Genomic DNA, 23,522 nt, shown 5'->3' on the forward strand with positions numbered 1-23,522 from the left:
GTTGCTTACTTGTCATTATATATCTTCTGATGAGTACTGTAACAATTTCGATACCTGCTCGATCAGAGCTGTAGTATTTCCAACATCTTCGTGCAGTTTATCATCACTTTTACAATGACAAGACTAACATGGAGTGAACGCTGCCTCTTTTAAAAGCAACAGAAAAACTCAAACGGAGAATCTTAACAAATCCTTACGTCTGACAATTGCACAGCAACATTCGTAAAGTCATGTGCTGCATTATCACAGTGGTGCAAGTTACTGGTACCATTCTACTACACAGCACACTATGACGAATTAAATTAGAGCTCCCACATCTCATGGCTCCAAATAAGGATCGCTACTGTTCCTTCTAAATTGTGACAGATCAACAGATTTTTCAAGTTTGACAAAAGTCACTTTGCACGTCACATGTCAATCTCTACATTGAAAACCGGTTATAACAAAACGAAAGGCCAGCAGAAAATATTTTTTGTATTCACCACGTTGCAGTGGTAACTGAGGAGCGTGGAGGCAGTTTGAGTCGTCAGATGGCTGTTGCTGATGCTGCGATGTCCTTTCCTGGTTTGTCAGTCACACCTGGACCGCAATGTCGTATTTATGTCACGGAAGAACATTTTTTTGGTCCCAAATTGTACGGATGCCGAGCGGAGACACCTCTACATTGTCAGGACGGTGTTGTGGACCTGCAGAGCATGTTTTGTTGCTAATAAAGCATGATTAGCAAGTTAATATTTGTTCGGTTTACAGTTCTTGTTAGCCTTCCCTGACGCCGGTAACATGCTGGAATGTCGCTGACTTCTTCTTGTAAGCTTGGCTCAACTAGTCACCAAGGCTGCTACTCCCGCAATTCGGCTGAAGTCTTGAGGCTGTCGTTTTGCAGTCTGCAAGCGAAGCCGCAGTGCAGGAGTGTATCCCTACGGTGTTAGAGCGTTCTCGAGCCATCCCCAGAAGATGATGCTGACCCATGATGACTCATCAGGATGTATGATGCTACCGGAAATCGTGTATCTGGCTGATCCTGCCCCACCAGACAGGAAGACCCTGCACCTGGAGGTAGCACAGGGATGTACTGCGCTGTCAGGAGTCAAATAGTTTGTGATCCTAGCTACACCCAACTGGTAGGGTCTCGCACCCAAAAGTCCCTGCAGTGACCAACAGGAACACAGAAACTAGATGGTCCACTCAGACATGACGACGATATTAGTGCAATAAGCACTCTCAGATGTATCGGTCTTGGAAGACCCTCAGTACCCTCATCAGTGACATGGTAGATGGTGGCCAATACAAAGTCTTCTGAGAGGCAGGTCGTGGCTACTTGGAAATAGTGTGTTCACTAGAGGTGCCTAAACATCTAACACATGGATGTTACTACACTCCTGGAAATTGAAATAAGAACACCGTGAATTCATTGTCCCAGGAAGGGGAAACTTTATTGACACATTCCTGGGGTCAGATACATCACATGATCACACTGACAGAACCACAGGCACATAGACACAGGCAACAGAGCATGCACAATGTCGGCACTAGTACAGTGTATATCCACCTTTCGCAGCAATGCAGGCTGCTATTCTCCCATGGAGACGATCGTAGAGATGCTGGATGTAGTCCTGTGGAACGGCTTGCCATGCCATTTCCACCTGGCGCCTCAGTTGGACCAGCGTTCGTGCCGGACGTGCAGACCGCGTGAGACGACGCTTCATCCAGTCCCAAACATGCTCAATGGGGGACAGATCCGGAGATCTTGCTGGCCAGGGTAGTTGACTTACACCTTCTAGAGCACGTTGGGTGGCACGGGATACATGCGGACGTGCATTGTCCTGTTGGAACAGCAAGTTCCCTTGCCGGTCTAGGAATGGTAGAACGATGGGTTCGATGACGGTTTGGATGTACCGTGCACTATTCAGTGTCCCCTCGACGATCACCAGTGGTGTACGGCCAGTGTAGGAGATCGCTCCCCACACCATGATGCCGGGTGTTGGCCCTGTGTGCCTCGGTCGTATGCAGTCCTGATTGTGGCGCTCACCTGCACGGCGCCAAACACGCATACGACCATCATTGGCACCAAGGCAGAAGCGACTCTCATCGCTGAAGACGACACGTCTCCATTCGTCCCTCCATTCACGCCTGTCGCGACACCACTGGAGGCGGGCTGCACGATGTTGGGGCGTGAGCGGAAGACGGCCTAACGGTGTGCGGGACCGCAGCCCAGCTTCATGGAGACGGTTGCGAATGGACCTCGCCGATACCCCAGGAGCAACAGTGTCCCTAATTTGCTGGGAAGTGGCGGTGCGGTCCCCTACGGCACTGCGTAGGATCCTACGGTCTTGGCGTGCATCCGTGCGTCGCTGCGGTCCGGTCCCAGGTCGACGGGCACGTGCACCTTCCGCCGACCACTGGCGACAACATCGATGTACTGTGGAGACCTCACGCCCCACGTGTTGAGCAATTCGGCGGTACGTCCACCCGGCCTCCCGCATGCCCACTATACGCCCTCGCTCAAAGTCCGTCAACTGCACATACGGTTCACGTCCACGCTGTCGCGGCATGCTACCAGTGTTAAAGACTGCGATGGAGCTCCGTATGCCACGGCAAACTGGCTGACACTGACGGCGGCGGTGCACAAATGCTGCGCAGCTAGCGCCATTCGACGGCCAACACCGCGGTTCCTGGTGTGTCCGCTGTGCCGTGCGTGTGATCATTGCTTGTACAGCCCTCTCGCAGTGTCCGGAGCAAGTATGGTGGGTCTGACACACCGGTGTCAATGTGTTCTTTTTTCCATTTCCAGGAGTGTATTTAGTAATAATCATTAGATTGAGTGCTTTTGTACGAACGACATCGATTCTAATGACCATCTGAATTCAGAGCTTGAGAACTGAGGTATGTGTGGAGGCAGGCCGGAGATAATGATTCGAGGCTCTGTTCGTTACGACCGAATGCGGCCCGCTTCTTTGCTACTGGTCAGCAGTCCTAGCTTTTGCATAACAATTTATTACAGGCTTTCAACTACACTGACAAGTCTCTGAAATATGGTACTGCATCCAACATAATGCTTGTTGCTTCACTTAACAAGAGCTAACGAATATATCACCATCACACTCTCTCTCTGTCTCTCGGCTGACATTTTACTGAATGTGCAACTTCTACGTGGGAACTTGTGCTGATGTAGCAACTTGTGATCATGCATGTAACCGACTTACAGTGCTGACTGTTTCTTACTGCTGCATTGTCACGTCACCACCTCCGCCTATCGTCGCCTGTGGCTGTACTAGTGTATACGTAAGAAAAATTTTAATTTCTTCCTATTTCCTGCTCTGTGACGAACAATATTCGTATACCATCACGTGTACAATCACTAAAAATACAGTTCAATTATACAAGTACACCCGGACACCACGGATGGCGCTTCACTTCCCATTTAACAGTTCTTGTCACTATCCCTCACTTTCCGCTGGAAGGAAAGTCTGCGAGCATTAGCATTTGTACCTGTTCTCCAAGCATGCTGAGATTTATAATTCTGAGAAGTTTCACATCAAGCATTAGTTCCTTAATTTACTGTTGCCAAATAAAATTCCTCCTCTATTTCTATCCTCCTTTATCCTCCTCTACTCGTTCTTACAACCTTTTTGTCATGATAATGTCATCTGTCGATAGCTTTCTGTACACTTAGTGATTTGTTTCCTTACCTGGCCCTGTTAGCTCAGGCCGTTGCTAAGGCCATGTATGATCTCCACGCAGCTGACATCTGTGATGCTTCCAGCTTATGAATCCCCAATTTGTTCTCAGTTCTCTCTTAGCCATTCTGCTTTCTGTACTAGTAGTTGACCTCACTTTTTGTATTCTTGTACATTCACCTTGTCGTAGAACATTTTCTAATTTATCCATGACCTTTACGCCTCAGACAAATACTTGAAATACCCTTTATTTCATGATTTTACAGCCTGTTATAGAATAGCATATCTCCTCCATCAGACAAATAAACCGTAGGTTGGCTTATTACAAACGTAGTTTTCTTGCGCGATTTATCGGCTCTATCTTTTAGAATTGACTGGCTGCTTTTCGAAATCATGAAGAATTAGGTGCTTCGCTTGGCACAGACTGGTACTGGAAAGAATTTTCCGTCTTTATGGATAGTTTACTGCTGCAAAAGTCAAAAAAGAAAGCAATATATTCACTCTTACGAGATCACTGTCAAAATATGGTACAATGAGAATCAATTCGTTGTTGCGGCATAGATAAGCCATATGATTTTACACTATTGGCCATTAAAATTGCTACACCACGAAGATGACGTGCTACAGACGCGAAATTTAACCGACAGGAAGAAGATGCTGTGCTATGCAAATTATTAGCTTTTCAGAGCATTCACACAAGGCTGGCGCCGGTGGCGACACCTAGAATGTGCTGACATGAGCAAAGTTTCCAACCGATTTCTCATACAAAAACAGCTGTTGACCGACGTTGCCTGGTGAAACGTTGTTGTGATGCCTCGTTCAGGAGCGTAATAAGGAACGCCGTGCTGGATCCCAACGGCCTCGTATCACTAGCAGTCGAGATGACTGGCATCTTATCCTCATGGCTGTAACGGATCGTTTAGCCACGTCTCGATCCCTGAGTCAACAGATGGGGACGTTTTCAAGACAACTACCATCTGCACGAACAGTTCGACGACGTTTGCAGCAGCATGGACTATCAGCTCGGAGACCACGGCTGCGGTTACCCTTGACGCTGCATCACAGATAGGAGCGCCTGCTATGGTGTACTCAACGACGAACCTGGGTGCACGACTGGCAAAACGTAATTTTTTCGGATGAATCCCGGTCTGTTTACAGCATCATGATGGTCGCATTCGTGTCTGGCCACATCGCGGTGAACGCACATTGGAAGCGTGTGTTCGTCATCGCCATACTGGTGTATCACCCGGCGTGATGGTATGGGGTGCCATTGGTTACACGTCACCTCTAGTTCGCATTGACGGGACTTTGAACAGTGGACGTTACATTTCAGATGTGTTACGACCCGTGGCTCTACGCTTCATGCGATCCCTGCGAAACCCTACATTTCAGCAGGATAATGCACGACCGCATGTTGTAGGTCCTGTACGGGCCTTTCTGGTTACAGAAAATGTTCGACTGATGCTCTGGCCAGCACATTCTCCAGATCTCTCACCAATTGAAAACGTCCGGTCAATGGTGGTCGAGCAACTGGCTCGTCACAATACGCCAGTCAGTACTCTTGATGAACTGTGGTATCGTGTTGAAGCTGCATGGGCAGCTGTACCTGTACACGTCATCCAAGCTCTGACTCAATGCCCAGGCGTATCAAGGCCTTTATTGCGGGCAGAGGTGGTTGTTCTGGGTACTGATTTCTCAGGATCTATGCGCCCAAATTGCGTGAAAATGTAATCACATGTCAGTTCTAGTATAATATATTTGTCCAATGTATACCCGTTTATCATCTGCATTTCTTCTTGGTGCAGCAATTTTAATGGCCGGTAGTGTATTTTTTGCCAGAGTCTGCAATCGAAACGGGGACCTTTATTGAGAGCCGCTAAGCACATATCCAAATAACTAGCGCAGTTGTGTTGTGCGTAAACTGTAAGCACGTGTGGCGTTGGTACGTCCCCTTGACAGCGCCCTCCGGTGCCGGGTAGGATGACGTGGCCACACGGTTGATAGGTGGAGGTAGGCAGGGCGCGGTAGGAGTGGGGCAGCCACGTGTCGCTACGCCGGATCGCGTTTCGCGGTGGTGCGGTGTGTCCTTACACTGCGACCGCTAATGCATCCTCTCCTGCGCGTGCTCTGTGTTATTAACAGCGCTCACAACGGCAGCTGCCGCACTTCGCAGCGCCCGCCACGTCTTCTGTTCCTCAGGAGGGGTCACAGTTCGTAAGAAGTAGTCTGGCCGGTACTGATGGTCTGCTGCTGCTCCTGGTTAGGACAAGAGTGATGTGTTCAAATTACACAGAGTGTAGTAACAGCGTAATAAACGCTTCTTATCGCATAGCATACTCCCCCTCCCCCCTCGCTCTTTGGAGGTGCTCTTTCCCTGTGATGGTTCATTGTGAGTAAAAGGATGTTAAAGAGATTCCCATAAAAAAAAAAAAAATCTCGAAGACACTGCTGGCATTGTTTGACAAGATTATGAACACAAAATAGACTAGTTGGGAATTTCGACGTGAGGAGATGTTGAGGAACAGTGAAACCAGTTGCCTGAGCAAGAAGTTTTTCTAGAAAGCACTTTGACAGTCAGAGAATATTAACTGCCGACATTACCAAACAGTTTTTCTCGATGGTATCATATGTTCCATAGAATTTCTGGGAAGTGTGCCGCAAATGTGCTCCTGCAACGCGAATTACAATTATGAAATGATTCTGGCTAAGTCTCAGGTACTACTGAGTAACAGCCGACTGATTTTTTTTCGTGCAAATTACGCAAATATTGCTATTCGGTTCTTTCTCTCAGATCTTACAACGAATTGTAAAATAAAGTTTCTACTTTTACGTACAGCGAAAGAGAATACCCGAGAGCCAGGAATATAATTGTTAACAGTTATGTACATTAAAATCGGTATATTCATTCTGTTTTAGTCTCACGTAAAGAGGAGTTTGCAGTAAGAAATTTCATATTTATCTGTTACAATAAATTATAGCACTATTGGTCCTTACCGTATTATCAATACGCCGATAATAATACTCCTGTGAAAGGAATTGGATTTGACCTTGATTGTGTATTAACTGTTAAGGGATTGCACAAATTTCCTTTTGTCAAAAGATTTATTTTGAAATGTAGCAGTAGTAAACGAAACGAGAATCAAACTACAGTTCTATTAATAAGTACGAGGGTTGGAACTTTAATGCACTCCGTCTTCAGGCCACAAGTGGCCCATCGGGACCATCCGACCGCCGTGTCATCCTCATTGAGGATGCGGATAGGAGGGGCGTGTGGTCAGCACACCGCTCTCCCGGTCGTTATGATGGTTTTCTTTGACCGGAGCAGCTACTATTCGGTCAAGTAGCTCCTCAATCGGCATCACGAGGCTGAGTGCACCCCGAAAAATGGCAACAGCGCATGGCACCTGGATGGTCACCCATCCAAGTGCCGGCCACGCCCGACAGCGCTTAACTTCCGTGATCTCACGGGAACCGGTGTATCCACTGCGGCGAGGCCGTTGCCTGGAACTTTAATAGTCGCAACTATTTATTTACTGCTCGTCAAGCTTTCACTGATTTGTTAGATTGATGGGGCTGGTAAGTGCTATACCACCTACTGAACTCCCCTGTCTTCAGCCCTCGTAATTTAAACTCGATTTATAAATTGAAGGAAACACTTCACGTCATTCGCTTCAGAACTGCTACAAAATCGTCGGGCAATAGAAGACGCCGCTCGAACTGTCAACACAACTGGCATTGCTAAGAGTATCCTACGACTTCCACATCGCTGGCAACAATTTATACACAATGCTGGTGACTGCTCTGAAGGTCAGTAAAACTTTGAAACACGTATCTATTATGTACGAGCTGTAACTAAATAGTTGCCACTATTAAATTTCCAACCTTCGTAAGTAAACTTTAATTACGTAAAAGGAAAAGATCACCAGTCTAACTAGGTAAAGGTTCACTCAGTAAGCATTGCTTTAAGGCACGAGTTGCTAACATACTTTATCATTAATTTACCGGTGGTTTGACGTGAACACACAGAAATAATATTAAACTTGTTGGCAATAACTGGCTCTCAGTACCACTTACTATCCGTACATTACAATAGGACAGCCAATGGTCATTATAGACAACTGAGTACAGACGGAGGGGAACTACTACCTTGGACACGAGTATCTTTTATCATCAAGTTAGCTTCCACAAGGAATGTGAATGCATTCAGCGACTGGGACTTTCAGAGTGATGGAGCACAGCACTCAGTCGTCCTCTCCTATCAGGTTTTATTGAAGCAAATCTGTGTTTCGGCTAGTGTCTAGCCATTATCAGTGTACAACTGCATAGTTTCAGTACATGTCCTAGTACGTCAGTGCCCTGTTGTTCGGGCTTCTGTCACAGGCCAAGACTCACTTGAATGATCTGTGACAGAAGCCGGACAACAGGGCACTGACGTACTAGGACATGTACTGAAACTATGCAGTTGTACACTGATAATGGCTGGGCACTAGCCGAAATCTAGATCTGCTTTAATAAAACCTGAAGGAAAGGACAACTGATTTGCTGTGCTCCAACATTTTGATATATCTTTTATCAGTTTAATTATTGAAATTACTGAATTGGAAGTGGTTTTTAGACGGTCGTGTTATCTGTTCTGATTATTATTTGTTTTCTTCACTTTTTTGGCTCTGAGCACTATGGGACTTAACTTCTGAGGTCATCAGTCCCACAGAACTTAGAACTACTTAAACCTAACTAACCTAAGGACATGACACACATCCATGCCCGAGGCAGGATTCGAACCTGCGACCGCAGCGGTTGCGCGGTTCCAGACTGCAGCGCCTAGAACCGCTCGGCCAATCCGGCCGGCAAACCTGCAGAATAACGTACAATAATTATTCCTTACGCTGATCTTAAAGTTTACTATCTAGTAAACTATTCTGAATGATCACTGTTTGATGCTAATAATTTATATGCTTTACTTATATTTCAATGAGAATTACTTTTAAGCAAAATACATGAAATTATTTCTTTGCAGTTCTACTTTAGTGATACTTGAACTATCCTCCTATGAAAGGCATGTGTAGTGCTTCGCAAATAAAACTCAACGAATGATAAATAAATCTACTACTCCAAAAATGTTATTAAATGTTATTGTAGAAATCAATTACTTTTATTCAGTTCAGTAAATTAGGATACTCGAAAATATCGTAGCACTTGGAATAGGGCACCGTCCAGGTAAATGTCTAGGTTAAAATAAGGATGCTCGACGCAAAGTTTAACAATACAAACCTGTTAGTGAATAAGATACCATGTAACTGGTACATTAATTATACTGTATTCAACTGATTATTTGAGTCGAAGGTGGTGGCTGTGGCAATTTCCTGTCGCCACTGAAAAATACGATAAAAGCAACTATGGCTCTTGCTTATAACAAGCTCTGAAAATTCTCTTCGTAGAGTCTGATTTTTGAAGTACAGACCTAACCAAAATATGCCATGAATAATGAGCCATATTTTTTCCTCATTCGAGGCGATGTTAAGCAGACATGCTGCTCTTCGTGCCTCGTTCAGTACAAAAGACGTGAACACTTTGCGTACTAACTATGGACTAATTCGTGCCACATAGGAGCCTTGCACTTCGACTTCCATATGTACGTATTTTATTCTCTCCCTGTATTACATGACTATAATCCTAATTGCCCTATGCATGAATCAGTGCTAACAGTGTAGTTTTAACGTTTCAGTACTTCTGCAGAACATTACTCTTAAAATTACGTAGATTAGTTACAACGACATAAATAATTAGGAAAATGTTTAGGTATGTGTTTGATCAAAGAGCTTGCTGATACAGAGCTCATATTAAACTTAAGCAGACAAAGAAGTTAATGAGATAAATACAGGTGATAGCCATATTAGCGTTGCAAAGCGTAGTATCATCTTTTGAGTATCGGCTATCGTCCGACTATTCACTCACTGCAGAAAGTACCTATTTTTGCTATAATCACCGCCACTTGGTGAAAAATGATTAACTCCTCCACCCATTTTTGTTTCACGTTCAGTACACCAAACGTACAAAATTACACATGATGAGTTCCATTTATTTCGTATTGACCAATCAAAAAACAAAGTGAAACAAGGGGGTGTGAATATCGACAATTTATGTTAAACTCTTTAGTTAGTCATAGCCTATTGAAACATGAAGAAAAGATCTCTCCATGAAGGACATTGCAAATAATATTAATTAAAGTGACCCATCACACCTTGTATCCAAACGGAAAACCATATGAAGTGAACGGCTAATGAGAAATTTTATAAAGAAGGCGTCCTGTAATAGTTAACCCGTCACTGGAACGAGCACTAGACAAGTGGCAGACAAAGAAAGTAACATGTAATTCTCAGGCTATGAGTCAGAAGGGGAGAAAAGAGCAATTGGTATTACAGCCTGCTAGATTGACGAGAAATTGGTTTCAACTTCCCTGTCTGAATCTCTTTCAGTGTGTAGAAAGGGGAGCAGGTTGTGATTCATTATGTTTGGATGGTGTAGCTGCAAAAACCGCTTTCTTCATGACGTGTCTGTTGAGTCTTCAGTATACCGCTTACGAGATCTGAGCGGGTGACCCGTTCAGTGATCAGTTCGTTCTCCACGAGCTCATGTGAAATGAAAAAGCATAGTGGTGCAATGGATAAATAAGCATTTAAGCATCTAAGCGATATTCTGAAGACTCAGCTGACACTTCACGAAGAAAAGCAGTTTCTGAGACTACACTCCCTAAATCTAATCGATCACAACCTTTCTACAGACTGAAAAAGATTCACACACGGATGATGAGACCAATTTCTCGCCAATCCAGCAGGCTGTAATACAAGTTGCTTTTTTCTCCCATTCTGCCTCTTGGGCTGAGAATTGCACATTATATACTTTGTCTGCCATTTCAATTCTTTTGAAATTAAACAGGCCTAGCCCAATTAAACGTGGAAAATAGGTTCCAGCACTCACATATGTTCGGCGAAGGTTTCTATCAAGCTACTAAATGAAATAATAGGTCACTATAACAATCAGATTTTGCTACATACATTAATGTGATTGTAGGCACTGAATAAAAACTACAAACAATTACAGAAGGGTACAAAAGTGCAAAAACATGTACGAAAGACCTTAGCACAGTTGGGTGTATTTGACACAGAATTTATGCAAAAACTGTGTCCACGAAAGTCTCCAATGGTTATGAATAAGTTGGTAACCTAAAGAAAATACCCAGAAAAGTACGTACAAGCACTAATTCTCTCGCCTAAGCGCATACTGAGTGCAAGTAGCTGGCTCTGCGATCTAAGTCAGGAAGTCAAAACTCTGAGGTGAAAAAAATAATTTCGGGTCTCCCACTCCCCCTACCCCCTACCAGCCAGTCACCACGTACGCCGTACGCAAATGTGGCCTTTCTGCTGACACTCGATTGCACAGGATGGTTTAGTAGTTCCTGAGAATTCTACGTTCATCTCCGGTATTTGTGATCAACTCTGAACGAAGACATCTCACTCTGCAGTACTAATGTCATCTTTCCCTGAAGATCTAGGACAAAGTGGTATACTGTTTCATGCACTGAGACGAAATATCTTTCTCCTGTCCCCCAAAAAACTAGCTGGTTCTGCCAGCGCTGCAGTCTCGGTAGACCAATTAAAATCTTATAATAACTGACAAATTTCCTTTCTCCTATCTAAACTGCCATGGTTTGCCAATACGGCTCAGTTCTGCCTCAAAGTGGGGCTGTAGACCCCACATATTTTTGTTTTCGCGTTTCGTGCAATAGATGTGGCTGGACGTTCGCATTCGCGAGTCTCTGACGTCGCTACGAAATTGTCATCAGCCAACCATGGGCATCCCTACAAAATTGAAACATCTGAACTCGAGGCCGTCTTTGACTCCCATCAGCTACGTCCCATGTTGAGTGCGTCGTGGTTTTTTCTTCCTTGCGCTGATATTATCTTTTCTAAAATACATTTTTTAAGCTTCTAGCACGGGGAAAGTTTACAGCATGCTGGGAACTGTTACATCTGCCGCCCCCACGGCGGCTGTCCGTGGTTCTCATATCTATCGAAAAAAAGCACTCGGTTCCCAGAGCGTACCTAACTGAGTCCTGGCTCTCAGCAGCTCCCCTAGGAGCTCTTGTGCATTCTCACAGCTGGATGGCCTCCCCAAGTTGCAGAAAAACACTACAAGGGCCCCATCACTCTTCAGGGTTAAAGGAAATAGTACTACTTATGTTTGCAATCATTGGTGTTAGATTTAATTCTGAGCATACTTTCAAACAATGTTAATAACGTAAATGAATTCAGTACCCTCATCTGAAATATAGTATATTAAGCTGGAAGATAGCACGAATCGACGAATGTGTGAATTATCGCAGAATCAGATTAACAGTTCATGCATCCATGTTGCTGTCAAGAATAGTATACAGAAGAGTGGAAAATAAAATCGTGGGTCTGATAAACCACGATCAGTTTGGCTTTACGAGAAGTAAAGGCACCAGGGAGGCAGTTCTGCCGTTGCAATTGACAATGGAACCAGGCAGGAGAAAAATCAACTTAAGATGGTACGATTTGTTGACATAGAAAAAGTGTTCAAAATGTGAAATAGTGCAAAATGTACGAAATTCTGAGAAACGTAGGGGTAACAAAGGGAAAGACAGGAATATACAAAATGTACTGAAATGTTTGGGCTAGTAGGTCAGAGAGGGTTAGGTTATGGAAAGAGGCCAAAATGAGTTCCTGTCAGTTGCACTCAACATACAAACTTTATTATCAACACACAATATTACAACAAGAATGTAAAACGCTCAAAACTTTAATCGACCTTGATTAACTTTAGATCGGCTGAAGGCCACATTTAAAATGGAAGACACAAGGCCCAAGCAAGAATTGAAATACAAGGTTCTTCTGCAGGTTTCACCCAAGAATATTTTTTAAATCTTCAATCTAATTGGCTGAAGGCATTCGCAATTTAATTTTAATGGAATTTTGCTGGAGGTCGCATATTAAGCAATAAGAAGAATTTCAACCAAAAGGCAGAAGGCCTCACCTTAAAACATGGAATGCAAAATTCGGCTGAAGGCCCATACAAAAGTATCACAAACCTATGTGTTATGGGCAAGACAAGAACATTAACTTAAGAGATGTGACAACTCGACTGAAGGCCACACATCAACACAATAATTTAACGGCTTAAGGCGTTAAAGATTTGATGTAAAATTCGACTAAAAGCCCCATATAAGGAATAATAATCATATGCCTAAAGGACAAGAGAGGAACATTAATTCAGAATATATAAAAACTCGGCTGAAGGCCACACATCAACCAAATAACTTAAACTCAAACAGGGAAGTTACCATGTAACAGACACGGAACAGTGCTCAGAAGTTTCCAAGGGTCGGCCTGGGATTGTGACACTAACGCCCATTTAGGTGAGACAGGCAGCCTGTCCAACGACTTGTTAATCTGGAAGCAACCCAACCGACAGACAGCCCACAGACCAATCAACCAAATCAGTTCCGCTTCACGCAACCAGCAAAACGACCACCAGATTTCAATACACGACACACAGGATATTGGCGCCAACAACGACCAACAACACCTCACCTGTCGAACTACACTTCGCGCTGGACAGCAACAACACGACGAGGAAAATACACTGCCTACAATTACGTCAACGACCAGGGCAGGTAAGCGGAACGTCAACGGCCACAAGGCAGAAGATACCACTGGTGAACTTCAATAACAGGGAATAAATTGAGTCAAATTTCACAGGACGACGGCTGGAATCTTAGCCCACTTGAATACACACACATTGTTGCTCGCGGGAATGTCCCAAAAGCGACAACTAGGATCAAACGAAGAAATGTAAACAGTTGAGGCTCGATAGTATGTTAAGTGAGAACTCAACTTTCATGTCCAAGATCGGTGGGCGACGAACTTCGTAGCACTCGCAAGCAGCATCTCACACTCCAACCGTTCGTTCACGCCCCCAGCGGCTCCAGCCCGACTCCGCGCGATTGGGGCTTGCTTGCTGCTGCACGCCAACCAACCAACTGGACTGCTGGTCCGTCCGCTACTGCTGCTCCGTCGGGACTGCACTGCTGGTGTGTCTCCCACTCACTGACTTACTTCGGACGAACGACGTCCTGGAGACGGAGGCTCGGACCCAACCATGCAGAGGGAACACAACGGACATCTCTGCACAGGAAGGAACCGACCCAAATACACGTCGTCGTTGAGACGACCCACCGAACGACCGACCAACCAACCAACGGTCGTCCCCACTGGTACTGCCCGTGCGGACCTCACTGGTGCTGCGTCGCGACTGCCCTCCTGGTACGTCTCCGACTGACTTCTAGACACACGAAGACCCGGAAATACTATCGGTCGCCCAGAGATAGTACGACAGTGCACTTATCGATATGCGCTGCTGCTACCGCTTACGGGCAGGCAAGACAGCAATTCAATTACACCAGTCATCATCATCATCATCATCATCATCATCATCATTTAAGACTGATTATGCCTTTCAGCGTTCAGTCTGGAGCATAGTCCCCTTTATAAAATTCCTCCATGATCCCCTATTCCGTGCTTTGTTTGCCGAGTCGTATCTTAGGAGTCCCTGGTTTGTCAGTTAGAGGTGGTACTCAGTCACCTCCTAAGGTCCGAGGCATTTTGCTCTGATTGTTGCCAGCATCATATTTAAAGTACCAGGGAAGCAGGTTGCTAGCCTTACTTCCCCCGAGTCCGATTGAGTTTTACCCCTAACGGTTGAGGGACTAACCGGTGGATTTGGTAGTCTTTGCAGTATGAGCACAAAGGTGACCCCAACTCAGAATATGTCCGAGATGCCCAGCCTTATTCCAAAGTAACTGGTATCCCGACTATCGGGACCACTTACTTGGCTACTCATACGTTGCCCGTGGTTCATGAACTAGGACATGACTACAGGAACCCACACCATGACACCAGTAATTGAAATTAAAATGAGGAGGCTGCCGTATGGTAAATAAAAAAAAATAAAAATAAAGATGGCACGAACATGAGCCATGCACGGCTCATGTACATTAACCAAGATGGAATAATAAAACCGGAAGTCCAAGAACGAAGTGTTCAGATCAAAAAGAAAGTAAGACAGGGATATAGTGTTTCGTCCGTACTTTCAATCCATACATCGAAGTAATAATGACATATTCAAGACTGGGATTAAAATTTAAGATGAAAAGATATCAACAACGAGATTCCCTGACGACACTGCTATCCTCAGTGAATGTGAAGAAGAATTACAGGATCTGTTGAACGTAATGAACAGTCTAATGAGTACAGAATAGGCATTGAGCGTAAATCGAAGAAACACCAAAGTAACGAGAAGTAGCAGAACAATGGTTCAAATGGCTCTGAGCACTATGAGACTTAACATCTATGGTCATCAGTCCCCTAGAACTTAGAACTACTTAAACCTAACTAACCTAAGGACATCACACAACACCCAGTCACCACGAGGCAGAGAAAATCCCTGGCCCTGCCGGGAATCGAACCCGGGAACGCGGGGAAGTAGCAGAGCTATTGGCCTTAATTTGAGGAATAAATTTCTGGAAATGTATGTTTGGGTCACAGCGGTCACAGCATTGTATTGTAGTGAAACATGGATTGTTGGAAAACCGAAACAGAAGAGAATCGAAGCATTTGAGATGTGGTGATACAGAAGAATGTTAAAAGATAGGTGGACTGATGAGGTAAGGGATGATGATGTTCTCCGCAGAATCGGCGAAGAAAGGAACAGAATGTAGGAGTTTGGGATAAGACACAGTGACCACCGCAGAAATTAAATATGAAAAGCATACGCGAGCAGAGTAATAACGACGTATTACTACTTCTGCTCCGAGTGGTCTGATATAACTAACTGGATTACCTGCTTCGCCGGTTGTCCGGATCGGAATCGAAACTGTTGGCTAGCAGATAAGTTTGGTCACGGCGGACAGAGTTTGTATTAAATTCGATGCCAAATTATTTGTATTACGTTGAATAACATGAATCGGACTTCGTATAATAAATTCAGATTGCAAAATGTCGACTTTTTCCTATTGTGCAGATATGCATGTTGTGAAGCGTGTTTGGCACCCAAATAGACATGTCACCAAACTGTTCTCCTTCCAACTTCAGTGACAATGAGGTAGAGTAACTTTTTGAAATAATTAGTAACAAGAAGTAACAACAGTGATCTACAAATGAAAGTTTGTCAAAAGTAGTAATTACGAGTACTATTACCACACTTCTTCGATATTGAAATGTTGATTTATAATGATCATCGTCAATTTGTTACCAGCAGCATCATCACTCTCATCATACTTTTCTCTGCAAAACGTCTCAGTGCAATCGCTCTCAGAATACATTTTGTTACCAAATTGGATTAACGAAGAGACAGGAGCTATGTGAGCCAGGAAGAGTTTGCCTATATGTGACAAGCCAGAATATGCGTTCGGATCCGGGTCCCTGCATTTAGAAGACAGTGTTTAATGCTTTCCACACCGACACAAAGCTTCAACTGCTCTTCCCAGATCTTTTCAGATTCTGCAGTCCCAAATCAGTATACTGTTTTAAACAGTCGTCACGATGTGTATAAAGTATAACAGTAGGACTTTTCAGTAGGAGGCTACTTTTGGTTATGTGGCACATTAAAGTAAAAAAAAAAAAAAAAAGAAAACTGTCAGTGTTTCGGTTGTTGTTACAGACAACCTCCATCAGTGTGAACTGTTACAGCAGTAACAGTAATCTAAACGGCAGAAATTCAATTTATTTCGGGATACGCTTACACACCGAAATAAATCTACTGAAAAGAAAAGTATACTGCGACTTCTCCACAAAACAGAAGGGTAATTCAATGTCCCACAGAGATTTGTTTAGTCACTGGGAAATCTTAACACAAATAGTCAATTAACTCTGGTGGTAGATTAAGCAGGGAAGCCGTTTTTTGCGTTGTGAAAAACCTTAGTGTTGAAAATCCTTCCATGTGCGTTGACTCGCAAAAAAGAAACGATATTACCAGCCCATAACGAAGTTTTCACATTGCAGCTGATATGATACTTCCTGGCAGTATTTCATCTTCAGCAACTCTAGTTGTATACATCGAAATAATAAGGAACCAGATACAAAAAGAAATTTAATTACCTTAATCGATTTCAGGTTATAGCTACTGCGCTATTTGTCAGTGTCAACAGCAAGATGCGTGCAGAATATTGCTACGCTCATATGTTACTCAGTGCCATGATGTTTTTTTACAGGTGGTGTGAACCGTATGACAACAGCAATATGCTACAGGCATCTTACGGTTGATACAAATAAAGCGATGGTTACAACTTTCTGAAGCAAGGCACTAAGTACCTGAAACCGGTAAAGAATATTAAATTTATTTTATGCAGCTGGTGGCTAATTATGTCGATATACACTTTCCGGCAGATTAAAACTTTGGGCCACACCGAGACTCGAACTCGGGACCTTTGCCTTTAGCGGGCAAGTGCTCTGTCGACTGATCATCTATCCACGACTCACGAGCTGTCCTCACAGCTTTACTTCCGCGAGTACCTCATGTCCTACCTTCTAAACTTGATATTACTAGTATTCCTATTACTAGTACTTCTGTGGAATAAATGTCGGGGTCAAAGTGTATGATTGCTTTTTCACAAACTGATTTCTTACTGTGTCACAAGTTTCATCAAAGTCAATCAACGAGCAATTCATAATAGACGTGATCTTGTGGTCTGCTATTTTGATCTTCCGATGGAGACCTGTATCAAGGTTGTAACACACTGCTCGTCCATTGTCGAGAATCAGTCGATTTTGATGAAACTTCTCTCAGCGTGAGGACACAGTATGAATTTGGAAAACAGTTTCGCGCTTATACGGCAAGGCAGATACTTCCGTAACAGGTTGCCTCTAGATTGTCAAGCAATGCTGCTTTTCAGCTAATCTCCTTTGGTTACATTCTAACGGAATAATGCTGATGCCATATGATATGAAAATGTATCAAAGGACATTCCATGTTTTCATTATCATCATTTATAGAAAATACTTCAATAATTAAATAAAGAAATGATTTTAATGATGTTGACCTCGTCTGCACTATTATAATAGCAAACTCTAGGAGGAAAGCTCTCTCCGATTTGCTGTAGTTTCCGGCAGTGAATGTCCCTCTCCAATAAAGCAAATTAAAATTCCTTAATTTACGAATTAATTAGTAAAAACAAACTCAGATCACGTCACTCCGTAATTACAGCGGCAGCGGCTGAAGAAGCAATAAAGAACCGAAGCCGCGAGTGGAGGAAAGAACGAAAGAAAGAAAGAAAGACACATTAAAAATCTGAGCTCCTTAAAGGTATTTTAAATTCTCCGGAGAGGAAGGAATTAAGACTGGGCAGGCGGGAGAGCTGTAATGGTGAGGCGACCAGGCTAAAAGAATCTGTGAGAGAGTGAGAGGGGGGTGGGGGGGGGGAGGGTTCAGTAGAGCCCAGTGGCGATAATATTTCGCTCACGTTTGTCTGCGCACGCAGCGCCCCACCCGACAAATTAAAGCCTTCCCGCGGAAGGTGAGGCAGCGGACGCACGCCAAATCCGAAATTTTATCCGCAATCAAAGCGAAGAATAATTTAAGGAGAGCTGAAGTAGCGTTAACCACTCTTGAGTAATAAACCACTCTCTTTTATATGCGGCGAGTGCGGAAACTGGAAGTGATGCAGGGGCTTTCAATTAGCCGGGGCAAGACAGGGCACTTCCTTTGAGAGTGCAAATTTTAGCTCGGAGATGTGGTTCGACGAGCAACTGGCACCAGAAGCCGGGTAGCGAGGGGACGTCTGACTGTACACACACACACACACACACACACACACACACACACACACACAGTTTCCACCAACGTCCGCAAACAGTCTGCAACCACGTAAGTTACTAGAGAGTTCCTTTCACCACATGCAAGCAACACTACAGGACTGCCGAGCACTAAGACTGCAAAACGCTAGAGTCAGTGCTTGAAACTTATATGACGACATTTCAAACAAAACTATGAATCAAGAGATATTACATAAAAATCATATTGATGTGGATACACACGTTTGAGCAATCGAAACCAATAACAATTTTTTAAATTATAGTCTATTTTGAATGGAACAACAGAAAAAAAATTGAACTGTAGAACTGAGTATGAGTTTCTCAGAAACTCAGAAACGAACGAACACGCGAGGCAATACTGACCTTACGACTTACATTAGAATATACGTTGAAGAAGGTCAGAATTAAAGAAAGTTCGTCCCGGCAGGTCGCTCCAGAGGTGAGTCTATTTCTGACTACTTACGTCCAACTTTTCTGATGTTTTACTTGAACATTGTCTAATGCGGGACTTGAAAAGGAGAATCAACGAATTATTCTTCAACACTACTGCATATCTGCATATAAACTTAACTTTCGCTTGGTAATAATGGTTCCAGTTGGTCCCAAAATGAACAATGGCACATTTGTCAGAAAATGATGCGGCAAATCCTCACAGGTGTTTTGGGGTAAATCCCCGCAGCTCCAACAATACGTTCAACGCATAGTGCGTGAGGTTATCTTACCTGAAGATATAACACCTATGTCAAAAGTAAACATTAGGAGAAACTTTCTGGCAAAGCACTGAAATCTATGCTTCTAATGTCGACATCCAGTAAAGAACGAATGGAAGAAGAAAAGTTTGTTACTGAGAAGAAAAGATGGGCCGAAGACAGGAAGGAGCATGCTACGGAAACAAAACGACGTAAGCTCGATTTCATTACATCAAAGGCAAAACAAGGAAGAAAACGAATCAAAAAGCCAATTAATTATTCTTAAGAGGCAAATTCAGACTTCTCACGTCGTAACAGTAGCTCCCATGTAGATATGGACTTTCTGTTTGGCAGAAAAGAAGAAAATGCGCCGGTGACTTCAAGGAAGGATCAGGGGACGTAACAAAGTGAACGATTAAATAGGTACCCAGATACTTTAGCCTCGGTAACTGAACTTTTTTAGGTTACCCTACTAATTCTCCTTTCGTGTTCAAGAAAGTATTATATTTGTAGAAGTAGATTTAAATATTATGCCGAAACTTACGAGACATTTCACTCCAATATTGTGTTGGGTAACTTGCCTACGATAGAATAATGTTAAAAATGGTTATTTCAAGCGTTTTTGTTATGCGTTCGTTCATTTTTATCCATTTTCTGCGGTAAAATATCATAATTTTTGTTTTGCTGAGCTATAAATTTGTCTGTAATTAATAATCAAACGGAGCTGGAATTTAGATTGGTTGTAGGTAAGAACTAAAGCTATGATTTCCATTCGGAATCGTGGAAAAATCTACCCGTCATTGACCACAACACTAGGTAAACTGAAAATTTACACCTACGTACCGTGCATTTACAGCATTTGTAAATGCAGAAAGAGCTTTTGACAATGTTGAGTGGAATGCACCCTTTGGTGTTCTGGAGTTGTCAAGGATACAATATAAGGACCGAAAGGCTATTTAAAATTTGTACAGAAACCAGAGTATAGTTATCGTAAGCCATGTAAGGGAAACCGTAATTCGGAAGCGACTACGTCCGTACACAGAGCAAGCAGCAAGAAAAACTAAGGAAAAATTTGAAAACCAATAGAAGTTCAAGGAGGAAAAATAAAAACTTTGATACCTGAAAAGCTTTTAGAGACGGTAAATGACTTGGAAGATCAGCTGAACGGAACGGGTGTTGTATTGAAAGAGGTCATAAGAGTTACATCAACAAACGTAAAACAGCGGTAGTTGACTGTAACACATTAAGACAGGCGATGCTGGGGGAATTTTATTAGGAAATGAGACATTAAAATAGTAAAGAAGTTTTGTTTTTTGGACACAAAATAATTGACGGTGGCCGAAGTAGAGAAGATGTAAAATGCAGAAAGGTAATAACAAGACGTTTGAGTATGGAAAAGATAGTTTGTTAACGTGTAGTGAACCTAACCTGGAACTGAAACGTGGATGATCAGAATTACAGACAGGAACAGCACAGAATCTACACTAAAGAAAAGGAAGCACCACGAATAAATTTGCCGAATGGGACGGAAATCGGTAGATGTGATGTATATATATATAGTCAAACAAATGGTTACAGTTTCTGAAAAATTGGATGTTTTATTCAAGAGAAACAGCTTCACAAATTGAGGAAGTCAATAACGTGTTGGCCCACCTCTGGACCTTATGCAAGCACGTATTGCATTGACTGACAGAGCTGATGGATGTCCTCCTGAAGGATACCGTGCCAAATTCTGTCCAATGGGTGCGTTAGATGGTCGCAATCTCGACCTAGTTGCGCATAATGCTCCAAACGTTCTGAATTGCAGAGGGATCTGGCGACCTTACCGGTCGAGGTAGGTTTTTGACAAGAACGAAGACAAACAGCGGAAAATGTCATCAAGTGCGGGGCATTATCTTGCTGAAAGTTATGCCCAGTATGGCTTGCCATGAAGGGAAATTAAAAGGGACGCAGAATATCGTTGAAGTATGGTTGTGCTTTAAGGGTGCCATGGATGGCAACCAAATGGGTCCTTCTATGAAAAGAAATCGCAGCCTAGACCATCACTCCTGGCTGTCAGGCCGAATGGCGGACAACAGTCAGCTTGGTATCCCACCAATGTCTGTGGCGTCTCCAGGTACTTCTTAGCTGGTCATCGGCTCTCAGTTCGAAGCGGGACTCATCACTGAAGACAATTCTACTGCAGTAAATGTGATTCCAGGCACAAGACCTGCCTCAAGACGCCCTGGACAGTGGTAGGATACGAAGCTGACTGTCGCCCGCCGTACGGTCTGACAACGAGGAGTGATAGTCTGGAGTGTCGTTCCCTTTCATATCGGAATCCTTTGGCTGTCCCCCGCGGCATCCTTGATGCACGATGGTACGTGGACGGTATCCTCCTACCTGTTACGTTGCTCTTCATGGAAAGCCATATTGGGCTTACGTTTCTGCAAGATAATGCCCTCCCGTACACGGCGAGGCTTTCTACTGCTTATATTCATGCTTGTCAAACGCTACCTTGGCCAACAAGGTCGCCAGATCTCTGCCAAATTGAGACCGTTTGGCGTATTGTGGGTACGCCCTCCAACCGGCTATGGTTTATGACGATCTAACACAATGATTGGGCAGAATTTGGCACAATATTCTTCAGAAGGACACCCAGAAGTTCTTTCAATCTATGCAAAGCCGAATAACTGCTTGCGTAAGGGCCAGGGGTGGACCAACGCGTTACTGATTTTCTCAATTTGTAATTGTGTAATTTGATTCTCTGTACACGAAAATTGACGAAGGGAACGGATAGCCTGATAAGCATGAAGCTGTTTGCTGTTGTGGGAGTGTGATGGGGGACGGGGACGTGGAAAAATTGTAGAGGGAGGCTGAAGCTTGTCCACGATAAGTTGGTGCATTTGCATTTGGGACGCAGTCATGCGAAGACAAAGAGGCTTGCACAGGAAAGAGTAGCGGAAGGGTTTAGTGTAATTTCAGTTTTTACGGTAATATTCGGGTTTAGTACTATTGTCGTGGTTTCCCGCTATGCCGCTTTCAGCGATGTGCGTTCAGATGAAGTCTGTAATTAATTTAATGTTGATTCTGCTAGGTGGTAGTTTAAATCGGCCGCGGCCCATTAGTACATGTCGGACCCGCGTGTCGCCACTGTGTGATCGTAGACCGAGCGCCACCACACGGCAGGTCTAGAGAGACTGACTAGCACTCACCCAGTTGTACGGACGACATTGCTAGCGACTACACGTACGAAGCCTTTCTCTCAATTGCCGAGAGACAGAATAGCCTTCAGCTAAGTCCATGGCTACGACCTAGCAAGGCGCCATTAACCATATCTGGAGAGAGTCTCACTTGTATTATCAAGAGCGATGTACCGCAGAAGTGAATAAAAGTTAAGTATACGAGAAGCTCCGTTCTTTTCTTAATAGCATTCATAACGTATCCTGTTCCAGACTTAACGCAAGACGGCTTGAGTTGACGCGTGCCCTTTCGGCTACCTCCCTTGTGTCTAGACTGTCTTGTCTAGACACAGCAGATTCTATGTAGAATCGTGTATGTAAAAGGTATTAATGCTCTATAAACACAGTAGAAATAATGAATTGTTCATTGCTACAAGCTATTTTCTTTAGCAGGCAATGATTTCTCCTCTCAGTTATCGCGTGAGTCAGATAGCAACATATTATAAGCACCCACGTCTTATATGATTGGGAAGATAAGGCTTCTGAAACAACATAATACTATTACTGAGTACGGTCGCACTTTAACCGATTCTCACGATATGCCATGTCTAAGTATCAGTTGTGTAGATACAATGATTGGCTAGTAAAATGTATAAATCAGACGACTCGTGCAATTTTCAAATGATGCATATTGTTTTTTTTTCGGGATATCAATATACTAGCATCTTCACGGTGTTTCTCTACAACAAAACGCATGTGCACGGTAAAATAAACAATAACATCGCCAGGTGCAAAATATGTAACACCATTTATTGCCGAAGAATATATTACTGGTCTCTCATTCTAAATATAAGCTAGTATTACATTTTCCAACAATGTGCATATCAAGCATTGTAGCGAGAAATTTACCGCTGATGCTTTTTACAAAACATATTCTGAACGAAAGGGACAGTGATGAGCTTCAGTCCAACGGAATGCAGTAACGGTTGAGCGCCGTCTGCTGACAGTCTATGTTGACACTCCGTAACTGCCGCAACTGTTTCGTCCTCAGCTACGCAGTTTATCTTGCCGCAAGAGGCATTGCATAAATACTGTGGAATTTTGTCT

General features: G+C 43.6%; 1 pseudogene; it reads right to left on the reverse strand.

The window, feature by feature from the left end:
* Positions 1 to 7,062: 7,062 nt before the first annotated feature.
* On the reverse strand, positions 7,063 to 7,179 carry LOC126238178 (5S ribosomal RNA; annotated as a pseudogene).
* Between the last annotated feature and the right edge of the window lie 16,343 nt (positions 7,180 to 23,522).

The sequence above is a fragment of the Schistocerca nitens genome, chromosome 2 (genome assembly GCF_023898315.1).
Source record: "Schistocerca nitens isolate TAMUIC-IGC-003100 chromosome 2, iqSchNite1.1, whole genome shotgun sequence".
NCBI classification, from domain to species: Eukaryota; Metazoa; Arthropoda; class Insecta; order Orthoptera; family Acrididae; genus Schistocerca; species Schistocerca nitens.